Below are 18611 nucleotides of genomic sequence, written 5' to 3'. Positions count from 1 at the left end.
AATCAAAATCAATCACTCATCACATGTTCACTAGTAACTTAAGGAATCCAGAATCAAACCTTTCACAAGTAAATGGAAATTAAACTAATTGCCATCGAACTATAATGATACCAAATTCATGCATAGGCCTGCTTCTACAAAGAAATCATGATTTTATCAAACAACACAAGAACCTTTAACTACAACATTCTATCAGTTGGGTAATCTTAAAATAAAAGTGGTTTCAAACAACTTAACACACTTCACATTACTCATACTCATGCACTAGCAACGACAAGTAAGAAATCAGAGGTTTTATACTTAACAGTGACAATTAAACCTGCAACAAAATTCTCAATTCAGTCATGTACCTTACTGAGTTACTGTGTCAATTATATTGCATCGTGTCCAACTTAGAATAATGTGTTAATATTCTTAGCCCCTGGTAAGTAATTTCATGATATTCGCTACCGAAATTCAATTGGATGTTATCTCTACAAGCATTACTTAAGCACAAAAATGAAACCTTCAACGAAATCTAACAACGCTAAGTAAATAATCATTTGTCCTTCAAGCTAACAACACAAATCTCTATATATGAAACACAATTCTCATAATAAATCTAAATCTTCAATCAGAAAACCAATTCACACAATATATATAAATTTTAAAGCTTAATCGAATGAAGTAACTTGATCACAGGTTGTGGTGGGCCCTTACCACACCTGGAACAAGTTAAACTAAATCAACACTTAGAAACTAGAAAGAACCATAGCACTCACTGAGAATTCGTGGCAAAAATCAAACTTCATTAAATCAAACGATATCAATGATCAAACATAAGTCTTGTACATGCATTTCTTCAGTCCTTTTGAGATAAAACAACTTGATTAAAATAATATTATAGTATCTCCTCCCTTCCCATAGGCCATGAATAAGTGATTTATAAGATTTACAAGGTAAATCAATCATTTTCCTTAATTTTGGAAAATTGCATATTTTTAACAAAGTGGCCTCAAAGATATTGGCATATCTTCCTAACCATCGCGAATTTTGGAAAACGGTTTTGAGGGAACCTAATGCGTCATATTTTCAACAAAAAAATATCTTGTATTTGTTTCATTCAACCCCATCTCGTCAGAAAGCATGCCCGAATTTGGTTGTTTGGCTCTTTTTGCAAGATTCTCGAATTCTAAAAAAATAGTGTTTTTTTTTTTATGAAATTTCCTTAAAGACCCACGTGTAACTTTTGAAACAAAAATAATATTGAGAAAAATTTCTTTTATAGATAATGCTTTATAGTTTTAAAAAGCCCATTTTGCTCAGATTTTCCAGATTCACCTCCAGTTGCACGAAAATTGAGGTCAAATGTGGTAGTTTGAAAACTGTGCGGATTTTGAATAGATTTGTTGATTTTCTTCTAGAGACCCACATGTGCAACATGGGTGCAATCCAACTCCTGAGAAGGTATTAGAACATCATTTTGGACAATAACCTTCCTCATTTTTCCCAGAAGCATGCCGAGATGTCGAAGCTCCAAATTGGATATTTTTACCTACAAGAATTTATTCCGTACTCAACTTGTGGCAACTAGTTTAATTGACCTGTGAAGAATTTCAGCAATGAAAACCTATGGCAAATGAACTTGGAAAAAGCGGTCATTAGTAAATCATGACAAAATCATCTCTAATCATATAAAAGCTAAGAAAACTAATGATAATGAACCATAAGGTGTAAGATGTGATTTGGCAACAAGTTGAGGAATTATTGTACGAAATGAGTGTAAACTTATAGAAATTTAAGTTATGAATGGTGGTAATATATAGTGGAAAATTGGGCATATTTGAGGCCCAATAATTATTCTCTTAATCCATTGAGAGGAGTGTGGGAGACCTCCTAGAACAAATGAAAATGAAATATTCCTAGATAATTGGAGGAAACCAAGACAACGCAATAGGAGAGCATCAAGGTAAAGGATTATAGGGAATATGCCTCGGAGATGCATGAATCATACAAGTCCCTCTTCTTGCAAGTATATAATTGTTTTCAAATTTTACAAAATGTCTCAAATTAGTTGAGACCCCTAGGGGGTTGACTCAAAAGAGAGGTATTGGGTTATAACGAGTATTAAGCATTGTCCCTGAGCTAGAATATTGTCCAAAATACTATCCTTAGGCCCCAAATAAATTTCCTAGATTTGATGCATGGGAATCAATTTATGACTCTATAACAATCAACCAAGATCCCAAGATTTATAATAAGTTATAAAAATACATAGCTCATTTAGTGGCCCAATATGAACAACATTACTCCCTAGTAGAAAGGTTATTAAGATGAACATATTTCCTTCAATTGAGAATCAAGGATAGGCCATAGAAGATAAGGAAGTGAACAAGGAATTAGATGAAGCATGTAGTGCAAAATAATTGTCCTTTAGTGTGTTCACCAATAAAGTCACTAAGGAAAATCTCAAGCAACATCTAGTGGACCCTGCTATGTAGCACAAAGTTTTGAATTCATTTATGGTTTCACTGAAGAAGGATATCCCAGCTATCTCCTAGAACATAGTGGAATACCATGTTACTATGGGGAGTTTTCTTCCAAGTAGAATATTGATGATCTTAGCCTCATTGCTAATGTGTAATAAGAATTTTAGTTTATTTTGCAACTTAGGAGAAGCTGAAGAGTTGTAACTAACCCAAAAAGAAACTAAAGAGTCATAAGTGGCAGTTACTGACTCAAAAATATAAATATTGGGAAACCCTTAGAGAAAAGGATTCGTAATATTTGAATTTTGGTTCTCATTTTAGGAACTTTATTATAGACATAGTTTCCTATTTTATTGATATATCTGTAGGCCAAAGCTAGGAGGCTTGTACTTATGGATCCATGGTTTAATATTAGGAAGCCTTGAAAGGCCATTGTGGGAGCTATATTTTTTCATGCATCTTATCCTTGCTTTTGAATATTCATAAACATTTCAGTATTTCTATACTTTGTGGGATATATACTACTAGATTATGGAATATTCTATGAATTATATGGTGTTTCTCACATGCTTATTATTTTAGTTATGTTACTTTCATTTATGAGATCTTAGTGGAACAACATATTGGTTATTTTGAAGTTGTTTTAGTAAGTTAACCAGTCTTTGTTCTCCTATATTTGCACAAATTGTTTTCTTGACTATGTTGTTGTGTGTTTAATGGCTAATCACTTCCTATTTTTCTTCTATCTTCCATTTCTAGGTAGCTTAAATTTTTCATCTTAGTGCATTAGATAGTTTTAGTTTAGTATCTTCATTCCTCTATTGTGATAATTACCATATCTTTATAATTATTGAAAAACCAAGAATGGTTACCAGGCCAAAATTTGGATGGGTCTCTTATCCCAAAATGACGTGAGATCTAATTTAAACCTTCAACTAGAGACAACCCATTGACTATTGTTAGGCCATTTATCCCTATCAACAGAACTATTCTAATGAAGCATGTAAAAAAAAATACATTAATAACTCCAACATCAAATATATCCACATTCATGATTGTGCCATCTATAGCATAACCTGTAAGAAAATGACCTCATTTTACATGTCAAATGGTCACAAGAAGAAAACAAACATGTCATGGCCTACACTTAAGCCATAAAGGGAAAAGTATGCCATGAAAAACTTATAGCTATCCATTCCTTAATAAGTAATAGATGAGTAAAACACTTATCAATGATAATAATTTGGTCAATATCTCATCATCTTATTCTATAAATTTTCACAACATGTCTATCAACAATAATAATCTACTCAAAATCTCATCATATTAAGGTTAGAAATGTTCCCAACAATTTTGACATGGTTCTAAAGTAGGCATATCAAATGAAGCCTTGGAATATTATTTAATTGTTAATATAAAATAAAAAATGGGAAAGATTTGACCACAATTTACCCTACAACATCAATAATGGATAAGAATGAAATAATGGGTTCAAGAATGAGAGCTCTCAAGCCCTAAATCATGGCCATTCAAGATAAGTATATAGTTGGCTAAAGGAAGCAATGAAGCCAAATTAATGTGCAAGTGAAAATACTAATTGAGTCAAATTAGTGGGAGATTGAACAAGGTTTACATGCATGCTCATGAAGAAAAAAACTATCATTATTCATGTAATACATGCACATAAATGAAGCCTTCCCATTTCTCTTTGAAGTTGATAGCTAAGCTTTATCCATGGTGACCTCCATATTCCAAAATTTTCCCTTCAAAATCGTAGGCTCTGCCCAACAAAGAATACTTTCTCACGCAACCATTGCAATTGAATGCAAACTCAAATTATGTGTTTAAAATTGCCTCCTGTTAGATTTGGAACCTACAGGGCTAGGCTTGATCATATAAATTGAATTTAATATCTCACATACCACAATTGGATGTGTTGATATTGACAGAACTAAAAACTAGCACATGTAATGGAGGATTTTGTGTTACTTGCTCAAATGACAACAAATTGGCCTTAAAAATGTGCAAAAATATTTAAATATTTATTATGAAACTTAATTGCATTTATATCTCAGATTCATTAATTACTGAATTTATTCTTAAATGTATGAAATAGTCAAAATGTGAAAAATAGATAACAAGAAAATGCACATAGGTGCACACACCGACACACCCACACACAATCCATAAATAAACACAAGATTTACCCTAGGAATCTTGTATAAGAGAAACCTAGCTAGAAGGTGAGGTCGCTCTACTCTCTTTTCTCTAGTATGGAAATATGAAAATATAAAGAAAGAGTTACTCTATATGGATTTACTTGAGACCCATGACCTATAAGTATGCTACGTAATCTTATCCCCATCTAGTATACTCTCTAATTTCCAACTCCTAGATGCTTTGCTCACCTATGAAATAAATACAATGGCATATAATGGAACCCCTTCTTCTCATATTGCCCTAGTATTTAAATTTTCTCAATAGTCATCTATTGGTAGGTTTTTGACTTCCTCAACCCTTAAATATTGTAATAATTTTAGACCTTTTAGAATCTTCTTGAATATCCACACATGGTTATCCCCATATGAATGATAATAGGAGTTGATGTGGCATTCTATCATACCATGGTGGTCAATATGGTAGGTCAACTTATGTGAGGCATAACTTTTGCATACAAGCTCCAACTTATTTGATATTCTCATTGCTAGAAAATTCCCCTTTATGCCTCAAGATAGATCTCGAAGGTTCGAAACCCAAAATTTCAAAATTGGGACATGCCAAGGAGATGACCCTAAGGTCGATTCCTCCAATTGTTTTCACTCTAAAAACATCAATATAGATAAAAATATATATCATTCAATCTAGAGCATACCTCTAAACCTATGGAGGCTTTTGGTCCCCAATTGCTTTATTGAATGAGGTGAGGAAAATTTTCCTCTACCTTCTCCCTAAAGTACCACTTTGCTTTACTTGGAATTTTCCTTTCAATCCAATCTTCCAAAGGTCATACTACCTTTATCTTGTAGTTATAGACCTCTTCTACAAAATTGTGTCCTCTACCAACTCTTCCTAAGGCCATCTGATGCTAATTCCTTTATGGAAGTTAGGAACAACTCCTCTTTCTAATCCAACATGGAGGGATAATAGAGTTCAATATTCTCCACATTTACTACTAAGTAAATGCACATGTATGTGGGTAGAATAAGTTTGTAGGAATTATCTCCCACCTTTTCCAATATCTTGAAAGGACCATACTACAAATCCTTGATTTTTTCTTTCATTTTTTAGTTGCAATGAAACGTTGTCTCTCACTTTGAATGACTTCTCTTTTTTGTGTTGATCATGTTTGGCCCTACATTTTTCCTATGACCTCTTTAGTTTCCCCTATATTTGTAAATGGATTTTCCAAATCTTCTCAATATTTTTTTCTACTCTCAATGAATATCCTATGAGGCCCTCCCTCACTCTTCCTTTTTGTCCATAAATAACATTCAAGGGTGAAGGTGGCAAATATTGAAAGCAGGTTTCAAAAGGTGACTCACCAATAAGAGTGTGGACTACTCTGTTATAATAGTGTTTTATATAGATAATATTTTGATCCCATGTCTTTATAGGGTTTTTATTGCAACCCCTCAAAATTTTCACCAAGTCCTATTGATTACTTTTATCTACCCATCTATTTGTGGAGGCAATGCTAGTATATCTCTTCAATTTAGTTTCCATCTTATCCCACAATATCATACAAAATGAATTGAGAAATTAAGTTTCCCTATCTATGATGATGCTCCTTGGTATACCAAAGTGAAATTATAACTATTTAACAAACATGTTTACTACTTCTTGTTCTTTGATGGTATTTTTGCAGACAATGATAATGCGCATCTTGTGAACTTGGCAAATACCACAAATAGATAGTCATGTCTTAGTACACCTCCCACAAAATCCATAGGAATGTTTTCCCAAATCAAGTGGGTGCAAGTAAGGATTATTATATACCTTTCTTCCCATTCCTATGCTTCTTGGTACAAAAAAATATACATCCTCTAATATATTGTGCTATATTTTCTTGCATTATGGGCCAATACACATTCATTTATAAGTTGGAGGTTGTCTTCCTAACACCAAAATGTATTGTAACTTTGGAGGTGTGACCCTTTCCAATAAGGACAATTAATCCACCTTTAGGGACACATAGCTTGTCCAAATTCTAAAGTAACCAATTTTGAAGATGATAATCGTCCTTATTGTCACCATTTTCTACATGAATATAACCTTCTAGATGTTGAAACACCTCCTTGATGTCCTCATATTTTGTGTCTGCTTCTTTTCATGTGCCATGGTTAAATGGATCCATGTGCATAAGAGCTCCCAATTTTTTAATATTGTATATGGATGGCCTTGAGAGCATATCTACTAACCTATTTATGTTTCCTTTCTTATAATTGATTACTAGATGAAACTGATGTAAAAAAACACATACACTTTTAATGTATGGTTAAATGTAGCTTACTCTAGGCATGAAAATACTATGGCAGCTAGTGATATATTTGGATTATGATATCCTCTCCCATTAGATATTGATTCCACTTCCTTATAGCTTGAACTAGAGCATAGAGTCCCTTGTCATAGGTAGGGTAGTTTAAAACTAACCGATGAAATATTTTAGAATGATAGCATATACGCTTTCCTCTTTGCATTAAGGCCACTCCCATTGTCACATACCAAGTTACCTAAATGGATTATAAAGGTTACAAGGTATCTGAATTTTTCATTTTCTTTCTTTATTAGATTGAAAATAAGCTCTGATACCACTTCGTAACATATCCCTACTAAATTTATCCTAACCACACTTGCAGAAACTTCATTATCATCTCTCATACATTTTTTCAAACACTTTACATGTAATTATTTGTTCAAATACATTGTATAGAACCAATTAAGTAGTCTTTTTCTTGTATAAATTTTTTATGAAATCAAATAAGAAATATTACTGTGACTCCACTTGTAACATACTAACTAAAATATACCACTTAATCATGCAAATTTTGATTTATGTCTTTGAGGTATCTTATCAAATAGTTTGTATGCAAATTGTAATAAAACACCTTTAACATATTTTTTCAAATGCTTTGCATGCAAATGGGCCTATATCAGATACAAGAGCAATATCACACAAAGATAAAAAAATACAACAATATTATCCCCATCCACAAAACATCATTTTCATTGGGGTATTTAGTCAAATAATTTGTATGCAATGAATCATTAACCCATTTAGGAATTTCTTCAAACACTTTTCGTGCAAACTAATATAGCAACTTCCTCGAGGCATATATCCTAAATTGTAGTGTTCCAAGTTCTAAAAACTAATCCAAGTGATCAGTATTATTTCCCCTTACTATGGTCCAAGTTTTAGCCTCTGTAACCTCCCAGATGAAAAGTTATAGCAAAAATTCCAACATTACCTATTTGATGCATGATTTTAGGAGAATCCAAGAAGCTTTAATATCTCTGATCATATCTCCTAAAATATTACAACTCAAGATATAAAAGTTAGACCAGATGATCCATCAGATTTACCCTCACTATGATCTAAGTTTTAGCTTCTGGAACCTCCTAAAAGAACATTTATAAAATAAATTCCAACATGATGTGTTTGATGCATGATTTTAAGAGAATCTAAATTCCTTTGATCATATATCCTCAAATAGCATGGCTCATGATCTAGAGTTATACCGCATGATCATTGGGATTTCCCCTCAGTATATTCCAAGTTTCAACTTTTAGAATCTCCAAAAAGAAAAATTATAGCATAAATTCCAACATGACCTGTTTAAATATGCATTTAGGAAGCCCAACTTCCTATGATCATATTTACTAAAATTCGCAACCCTATGATTTGAAAAATGAACTAGAGGATTAGTGGGAAATCCCCTCACTACGGTCCAAGTTTCAGCTTCTGGAACCTCCTAGAAGAAAATTTATAGTATAAATTACAACATGACTTTTCTAAATAATAGTTTAGGATGTCTATATTCATCAAGCAATGTTGTTACAAAATTTAATACATATCAAAATCTATAACCAAATAGTATAATAGCTACAACCATGATAAATTTGTTGAAGGGTAAATGCATGTACATATAAAATTGTTGAAAAGAGTAATTAAATAATCATGCATGTCACTAAACCATATATACCAGAAATATCATTAACACATAAATAAATATTTATCTATTGCAACCAGAAAAATACTAGAAACTGAAGTAGGGTGAGCCACGTTCCACCCCACCATAGGCTAAGTTGTGTTGCAAATTTTCTCACAACTAGCCACTCATGTGTCAAATATTAATGCCTTGAGGATAACTTAACTTAGGTGTATTTTACACACTCAAATTGAAACCACATTTTAACATTAGAAGTGAAGGTCATTCTCTTTCAGGTACACACATGGGAACTTAGTGATCAACCTTTCCATCTTTAACTAGGATCACGTTAAAAAAAATACCACGTATGTCTACACAACACAATGGAGTCTTTATTTGATCTCTATAGTCCCTTTACCCTCCATTTTTCAGTGCTCTATGTGCCACACATAACCAGGATCATTCCTAGTCCTTAAAGACATCTAGTCCAAAGTAAAGTTTTTGCAACACATTCATTTCCTATCACTCATAGCTTTTAAAAATTCATAAGGTATGAACCTCTCTTGATTCTATCACCAAACCTTTTTCCAAATTAATTTTTCTGAGTGAGAGATAGATGCATGAGAGATTAATATAAGAGATAAAAACTAGAAGCTTAAGAACCAAGAAGAAGAACCCCTTGATTTCTCCTCCCTCTTATTTTTATAATCACACCTTGACCCTTCATCTTCCCAACCTTTCAGCTTCTTGGGAAGACTAACCATCACATCAAAGGGAAATATTCACCCAAGGTATATTTTTCCTCTTAAATCAAGTTTCCCCCCTCCCCAAGGCATCATAATCTATTGGTTGTCTCTATTCTTTACCTCTAGACTTTTTAATAAAAATAAACATTACATCATATAATAGAGTTTGACATAATAACACCAATGTTGGAACCATAGCATTATATGTTCTTAATTACATTACGAAATTTGGGATAATGAAAGGGGTGTCACACCAATGGCATACCCACTTGCATTTGTCTCCACTTCAAATGGATTCTAAAAGTTTGGTAATGCGAGAATTGGTGCTTATTGATTTTTCTTTTCAGCTCATCAAAATATTTTTGTTAATTCTCCCCCCACTAGAAACCCTTGTCACTTAATGTTATGGTATGGAATGGTGAAACTATTGTTGAAGGTGAAACTACAAACTTCTATAATTATTTTTATACCCCAACAAAGGTCCTAATTTAGTGACATTTATAGGAGCTGGCCATTTCATGATGGCCTCCATCTTTGCAAAATCTATCTTGAACTTCCCTTGATTGATCACATGCCCAAAACACACCAAACACTAGTGAGAAAACTCACATTTATTGAGATTAGCCAGTAGTTGGAAGTTCATTAGACTCTCTAACACCTACATGAGATGTGAGAGATTCTCCTCCCAGGTAGCACAAAAATTATTATCTCATCCAAATAGATTATCACAAATGAATATAAATATGGGTATAATACACCAATAATTAATCTCGTAAATTTAGATGGTGCATTACATAAACCAAATGGAATTACCAGCCATTCATGCAAATTTTTCCTTGTCTTGAAGGAATTATTCTAGGTGTCTTCTTCTTTGGCTCGAACCTGATGGTATCTTGATTATGGATCCAACTTGGTTAAGTGTTTGGCATGCTGTAACTAAATTGATATATCATTGATAATAGGGAAATGATACATATTATTAAGTGCAATATTATTCAACACCCTATAATTGATACACATCCTCCCAGTCCCATCCTTTCTAGGCATGCTGATGATAAGTGACCCACAAAGTGATGTACTTGGTGGAATCACTCGCTGCTCCAATAGTTATTGAAACTGCTTCTTCACTTTATCTACTTCTACGTTGGACTGTATATATGACTCAATATTGAATAATGGGTATTTAGACTATATATTTGGTTTTTGTGCTCTGATACCCTCTTAGGTGGTATCCCTTTAGGCTCCTAGAACACTCCTTTGGATGCCTATAACAACTCCTCCAATATGTATTTATTTTTATTTTTTATATTTAGTACACCCCTTAATGGATTAATTTACTCTTCTTGATTCACCATCTAATTTATTCTCTTAATAAAATTAAAACATGTTTCATACTAGAACCAATCAACTTCTTAGCTTGGTTAGTACTTACCAATGATATCTTTGACTTGAATTTGCATGCACTAATGATGTAGGATTCTCCATCCTTGATCAAGTAGTATTGGTTTGTTGTCCACTTGAATATTTCATCCCTCCTATATATGTAGGAGAGTCCAAAAACTACTCCAGATACATAAAGTGGTAATGCATAATATTCCACTCCATTAATGAAATCAATAATTATAGAAAAATTAATCGCATTGCCTCATTGTCTTGATATTTGTATCAATGTTTAGCCATATATGGCTAGGATGATTATGAATCTCCAATATAAGCTTTTTCACTAGATCCATAGATATGAGATTAACCAATGAACCAAATTCAAATAAAGTGTCTATCTTGGTCTTCTTGACCTAGATCTTGACATGTAATACTTTACTCATCTCCTCTTCTTCTTGATGATGAAGGCTACTTAGAATCACCTCCTTCTACATTGATGTTCAAAAAATATTCTCATCCATATCAAGGTTACTCTAAAAATTATATCTAGAGTCTATGACTAGAAGATTCTTTTTCTTTACATCCTTCTTCCGGTTTTTTTTGTTCATCTTTGAATGTAGTTTCAAACATTTTTCTTCTATGTGATCATAAATATTGCAATGGATACAATGGTTTTTAGAATCCTTGCACTAATGTGCAATGGATATCATCTTCTTATCCTTCCTCTCTTTCCACTTCTTCTTATCATGTTTCTCATTCTACTTGGAATCACTTAGTTGCCCTTTCTTGTGGCCTGTGATTTCAAGTATTGTTCATGTATGCATTCCTTGTATACTATTGTTAGATTGAAAACCATCAATTTCTTTCATAAATGTCTATATAGAGGCCCTAAATACTTGAGGAATACGTTTGAGTTCTTGGAAGAGATTCCCAGCATGATGGTTTTGTTTTTGAACTGAGTGGTGTACTCCTATACAATCTTCCCTTACCTCCAATTAAAATAGTCCCAATGGATTCATCAATCCTCTACATGCCCAATAGGGTATAATTGTGACTTATTTATGGTTTTTAATTCCTCCCCCTAGTTAATGATGTATCACCCTCAAGCCTAAGAGTTTTGTATGAATTTCCCACTAGGTTAAAGCATTCCCCTCTAACTTTATTCTAGAAAACCATATCTTTTATTATTCATCTATATGGTGGATGTTGAAATAAACTTCTAGTTATTGAAATCAATGATTCAATTTTAATGCATTGATCTCACCTTGGTATAAATTTATGTTGACTTTTTCTTTCATCTTGAATATGGGCTATGAAGGGTTAACGACATTTGAACTAAACTACTCTTTTTTAGGTTATTTCCTTGACTCCTTTTCTAAGTCTTCATTAGATCTTAGTTTCCCCTCTAATATAATCTCTAAGTTAGAACCTTAAGCCTCTCCAAATGGTCCAAGTTTTCTTGGTAGGGATGTCATCATGAGGTCCATTTTGTGATTTATGTTGTCAACCTGTTCTTCCAACCTTGCAAATCTCTCTTTTGTCAAATCTTGAGGGTTATTATGAATATAATCATTGACCGTGGATAGGGTTCTATGAATTTCTTTATAAAATGATCCATAGATCCCTCAAAATTCCCTTAAAATACCCCAACGATAATTGATATGATACCAATATGTTGTTTAAAATACTATGGATATTCTACTAGAGCAATTCATCACAAAAAATATGATAAAATATTAAAATATCTATAGTGAAAGTTGATTTCATTTAGATATAACATTCTTTAATTATTTGTTTTATGCTCAAGTGTGCGAAATAAATGAAATATGAAAAATAGAGAACATAGAAATACACAAGTTGCATCTACATATAAACATAATATTTGCCTAAGGAAACTTATATTAGAGAAAACCCAACTAGAATGGAACCCCTTCTCCTCCTAGCAACCTAATATTTAACATTGCTCAATATCCCTCTACGAGTAGGTTTTGACTTCCTTAACCCTCAATTAGGGTTACAAATTTTGGCTTTCTAGAATCTTCTTGAAATTCCACACATGGTTAGCCCAATATGCATGAATAATAGGGGATGATGTGGCACCGTCTTGTACCATGGCGGTCAACATGGTAAGTCAACTTGCAATAAGAATAAAGTTTGTGTAAGAGCTTCAATGATTGATGTGACATTAGCATTGTTGGAAAGGTTTATGAGTGTAAATCAATGACAAGGGGTCCAAGATAAAGCTAGGAGTTTTGATCCCAAAAAATGTCATTTGATGCTTCAAAATGGCATTAGAAGGTTTCAAACCCTAATTTTCCAAACTAGGACCTATAGCTAAAATGACCCTACAAGTTTTTTCCTTTAATTTTTTTCACTTTGAAAGCATAGATATATATGAAAACTAGTATAATGATCTAATTCAAATAAATCCATCATCTTGAGCTTAGTGCACACTAGGAGGATACCTTATAATTTTTAATGGGTGGTCTGAGATAAATTATTATAAACCAAGGTGACATTAAAACATCTTAGTGTTCTGGAGGCATCTTGAAAGTTTATATAGGTATACTTTATTGCAAATCCTTGTGATATTATCTATGCTGACAATTTTAAGGTCTACACCTAGCCACCAAATAGGCATGTTGCTTCCACCAATATTATAACAACCCTGGTGAAAATTCCATGTAATAAAAGTTAATAAAGAAAAAAATAATAACCATGATTGATGGGACACTTATTCCAAGCTGAATATTGGGAAAAACATCCTAGTGTGTGTTTTCATTGGTTTATTATGGCTAAGGAAATCAGGAAAGGAAGTGACTAAGACTTTGGAAAGGCAAAATGGAATTTTTGGCATATTTATTTATGAAAATAATGGAAATTAGGAGAAAGGGAAGGTGAAAGGTCACAGGTTGCATGTGAGGAGGAAATGAAGAAAATAGAGGCCTAATTGATAAAAAGGCTTCTTAGGATTAGTTTTTTACCTTTTTTCAGTTCAGTTTTGGAGCTCTCTCATTATTCTATCTCTTTCTATCATTCTTGGACACTTAGAGTTTTCTTGGAGCACTTTGGCATTGGATCAAGAAAGGAAAACAAGGCAAGAGGAAGGAAGGAGCAAGCAAGGAAGAGCAGGATCAAGCAAGTATAATAGTATTATTTGCAGGTATTGATTTGCATGTGTGTTTTACTTGCTAGATTTGGAATGCATGGTATTTCATATGGTTATTTATTGTTATGGCATGGGTTTTTCCAAGTGTGACAGCGTTTTCAGCCTAGCCTTGTCATTTCCAAATAGCCATGGTGTGATGGGGTTCTCATGTTTTGATTGAAATGGATTGCCGGATGGATTTAAAGATAAGTGAGATATATCTCTGAATGATAGAACACATGGCCTAGTGAACACTGGACCAGACTGTGGGTTGCGGTAAAGCTGAATTGTGTGTTGCCTCAGTGGGCCTAGGAAATTTTGTCCATGAATGGAGGGATATATGGTAAATCCAAGAGGTGTTTTCGATTTATTAGGCATAGGAATCCTTGTCAGTGAATGTAAGGATATATGGTAAATCCTAGAGGGTGGTTTCTTGGTTTAGGGCCTAGTGATCCCTGGATCGGACTGTGGATTACAGTAAATCCAGAGAGACTATAAGACATGAAAATTCCTCACAGTGTAGGTGGAGAAATCTGGTGGGATCCATGATTGTTTGGCCTAGTGATCTGGTGGAGATCATGGTAAACCTTGTTATCACATGTTTATTGTTTTGGCCTAGTAATCCGGGATGGATTACGGTAAAGCCTTGGTTTTATTAATGAGAGTGAGATGGTTTAGCCTCGGGATGCCCTGGTTGGTTCTGCTGGTAAAAATATTGAGAGGGGGGGTGAATCAGCATTTTCAAACCATTTAAATTTTCAATTTCATATCCTTATTTATGTATGTGACTTTATTTGAAGGGAACCCGCATGTGTATGCGATTGTAATTAATACAACTAGTGTATAGCCAGTCAAACATACTTTTCAACTAATTAATCTTTTGTTTATCTTAAGTCAAGGCATCAATGCCTCATTCAACATTATGTAAACAGTAACCATGTGTAGTAAGAAAAAATAAACCATCACATATAATAAACACACATGAACACCAGGATTTAAGGTGGGAATCCAATGTGGGAAAAAAGCATCGTTGATGTCGTCTCTGTCTTCTTTTTATTATAAAGAAAAACTTCTTGCAATATTGTATTTGTGCAGACCCATACCAGCATGCAGCCACCCACCTGCAGAAGGCTACAACCTTCTTTCAATCTCCATCACTCACAGGAAGGGAGATCCAACCCCCTAATCTCGTTTACTGACACCTGCTGGAAGGGAGCTCCAACCCCTGATCTGATTTACCAACTACTACTGGAAGGAAATTCAACTCCCCCATTCAATGCTCCAACCCTCAACACTTCCGTGGACCACGTTTCATAAATTTTCATATTGGATCCACCTGCTACAAAACATCACAACTTGTAGGCCATGTTTCATCAAATTTTCATATTGGACCCTTTACCAACATTTAATCCCAAAACCAAATATCAAAACAGTAACTGATCTCAACAATAAATCACTCATACATCAACTTAAACAATCTTTGACCCAACTGAATCAACCATCAACTGAAACCCAATCATTGAATCAACTAAAACAACCAATCAACTGAAACCTAAATCTGTCAACTTAAATAACCAGAACAATCAAATCATTGTAACCAGGATACCAATCATCATATTGCACACCACAGAAACCAGATTTTGTTACTGCAAACCCTGATCAACCATATATCAAAATCTATATGCTAATTTGTAGTAGCAAACCCACGTGGGTATGTGCTTTCCATGAAGCATACTTGTGTACAAATCTTAAACCACTATCATCCTAAACTAAACACTATGTCATACATAGAACCACTGAACTTCAATCAAAAACATCATGTATCTTTGTCATTCTTCAATCAGTCAATTCATAATAAAAAAATCATTGTTTAAGCCTAGATCATCAATAAGCTTCATTGACAGACAACAGAAACACAACAATACTAATTAAACTGATCAAACATTCTTTTCATCAAAACCCTAGTTTATGTACACATTTTCTTTAAAGCATATCCGCGTGTATACACAATTTCAAGAAACAAACCTACTTATAAATCATAATATATACGCGACTTACCAATATCAAACCTGCGTGTATATGTGCTCTTCAAGCTATAAAACCCACGTACAAATCTGCATTTACTAGCACAAAACTTCATTGCATCACAAAACTTCATACATACCTAGATCTCGACATAGATAGAAAAATCATGCATCAAGACACTATAATCACTCATCAAATCAACTCATAATCAAATTTGTCATCTCAAATCTATTGGATTTGATCCACCATCGAGTTCTTGGGTGCATACTTAGTTTTAGATCAAGAAAAAAAATAACAACCCATTGCATGTATATTTTCTTCAGATATAACTATTCATAAATCATTCATCACTTGCACACCCCTACCACTTTGATCTTCATCTCCTTATATAGCTTCGCCCTTATCTGATACCATAGGTCAAAACCATACTCCTGCTGATGGTTTTCTTAGACGAGATCAAAAATTCCGTTGTTGGGCTCAATACCATGGTAACGACCCTTGGTATTTAAAATACCATGGTGCAGAATATGTATGTGCCTTTTCTTCTTCATACCCACATGTGTACGTGACTTTGCTTCATAGAACCTGTCTATACTTGAATTTTCTTCATAGAACCGTGTATACTCGATTTTGCTTCACCAAACTTGTGTATACTTCTTCAAACTTCATCTTCATTTCTTTGTCTCTGAATTGTTATTCCTTTCAATACATTAGTCATATTTATCATTTCTCTATCTCTAAACGTCTATGCCTTTGATAAAACTCTTTGTCACATGTAGACACATTTTGTTGACATCTTCATCAAGTAGGTTTCCATCAAAGGATATCTCATCAAGTAGTTTCACATCAAGGACAACACATTAGTCATAATTCCAAAAATATCTCCCTTTGGACTTCATGCCAACCACTTTGGTGTTTGGTCACCACAACCTGTAGATACCTATAAAACACATCAAGACAAGCACCAATATTTTCAAACACCAAGTTACTCTCCCCCTTTTACATCAAGGGAAAAGGGTTGACTAATGTTGAATGAAGGTTTCTCTCTTGAGCATTGTAGATCTGAACTATTGAGTGTTGAATATTGACCATGCTCCCCCTTAGCACATGCTGAAATTTCTGACAGATGTACAATGGAGTACATGACTCAATGACTCAATTGAATGTGACTTTTCCTATCACTAAGGACTCAAACTTACATCAATCACCCAATCATAGTGGGTTTACATTCCTATCACTAAGGACTCAAACTTACATCAATTTCCCAATCATAGTGGGTTTACATATTTTACTTCATGATTACATTAACCTCCCAAGCAAAATGGGGTTACAAATGACATCACATGTCCAAAAAGACTTGACCACAATAATCCATACATGACTTAAATTTTACAATGATTACATCATAAATCTTTACATGACCTTTACATCAAATGACATCAGATATGTCATTTGATGTAAAGGTCATGTAAAGACCTATGCTGTAATCATTGTAAAATTTCAGTCATGTGTGGACTATTGTGGTCAAGAGGATGAGTTGAAAAATCCAACTTGCTAAGGACAACTTTCTCTTTCCCTTAGTAGAAAAAGCCTTAATCCATGTTCATCAAATCATAGTTTTTCATGTATGAACCAGGCATATGTCATGTTTCCAAGTATCATCCAATATATATAGTATTAATAGCCATATCTTCACAAACCCATTCACATCATATCATGTATATGTGTAAGCACCATAGTCATCATCCATGACAACAACATCATAATCAAATAATCATAGCAATAACTACATGTTCTTTCCAAAAAAACCCTCAACATATCATACATGTATCATTGTTAGGGATTTTTCTAACATCCCACATCTAATAAGCATCAACCATGATTTAGAAACTCATGCATCAATCAACATATGTGATAACCAAGCATACCATCATAAAGTAAGATAGAGAGAAGTATCATGATTCCTTGACATCATCAATATGAGACTGAGTATGCCATGTCTTCATGAAACCTGTAGTAACACCATTATCTTGGCCCATTTTCTTCATGCAAGAATAACTATGCAACTTAATTAATCATTCATAAGATCCTTATTTGTAATTCATCCATCATAGAGATAGCAATATGTATCTAGCTTCTCATCAATGAGAAAAGCAAACCATGAGCTTACCATCATTTGTCAAAATTTGTTAGTAACTCATATCGTTGATACCATCAAAAGAAACAATCCTCAAACAATATACCATGTGCATCTTATCATGTACATGTTAGAGCCAAGCATTATAGGCATCATCATCCATAACTACACCATATGCAAATCATGCATGACAACAACATAAAAGTAATGAGTGACACTCATCAAATAATGAGGTTGTATAATCAAGCTCTGTTTATCTCCTTGAACTTATTAATATCACCATGTAAGAAACATAACATATGTACCATATGCATCATCAAAAGAATCGTCCATAAATCTTATCAGTAGCATCATAACAACTATGTGGATCAAGCAATATATATGTATCATCCATGATTTCATCATAGGAAAATTATGACCGCAACATAACATGATGCATCATTTAAACACTTCAACACCATAAACATCATCACCATTGATAAGCATCATTACGTACCAAGGACTTTTAGAGAAAACATAATGCCAACAATGCATTATTAGAAGCGTTGCAAATGCTTCCCC

This window comes from Pinus tabuliformis, chromosome 3_2 (genome assembly GCF_031772625.1).
Source record: "Pinus tabuliformis cultivar Carrire ecotype Pingquan chromosome 3_2, CPIR1, whole genome shotgun sequence".
In the NCBI taxonomy this organism is placed as follows: Eukaryota; Viridiplantae; Streptophyta; class Pinopsida; order Pinales; family Pinaceae; genus Pinus; species Pinus tabuliformis.
This window is presented reverse-complemented; position numbering follows the sequence as displayed.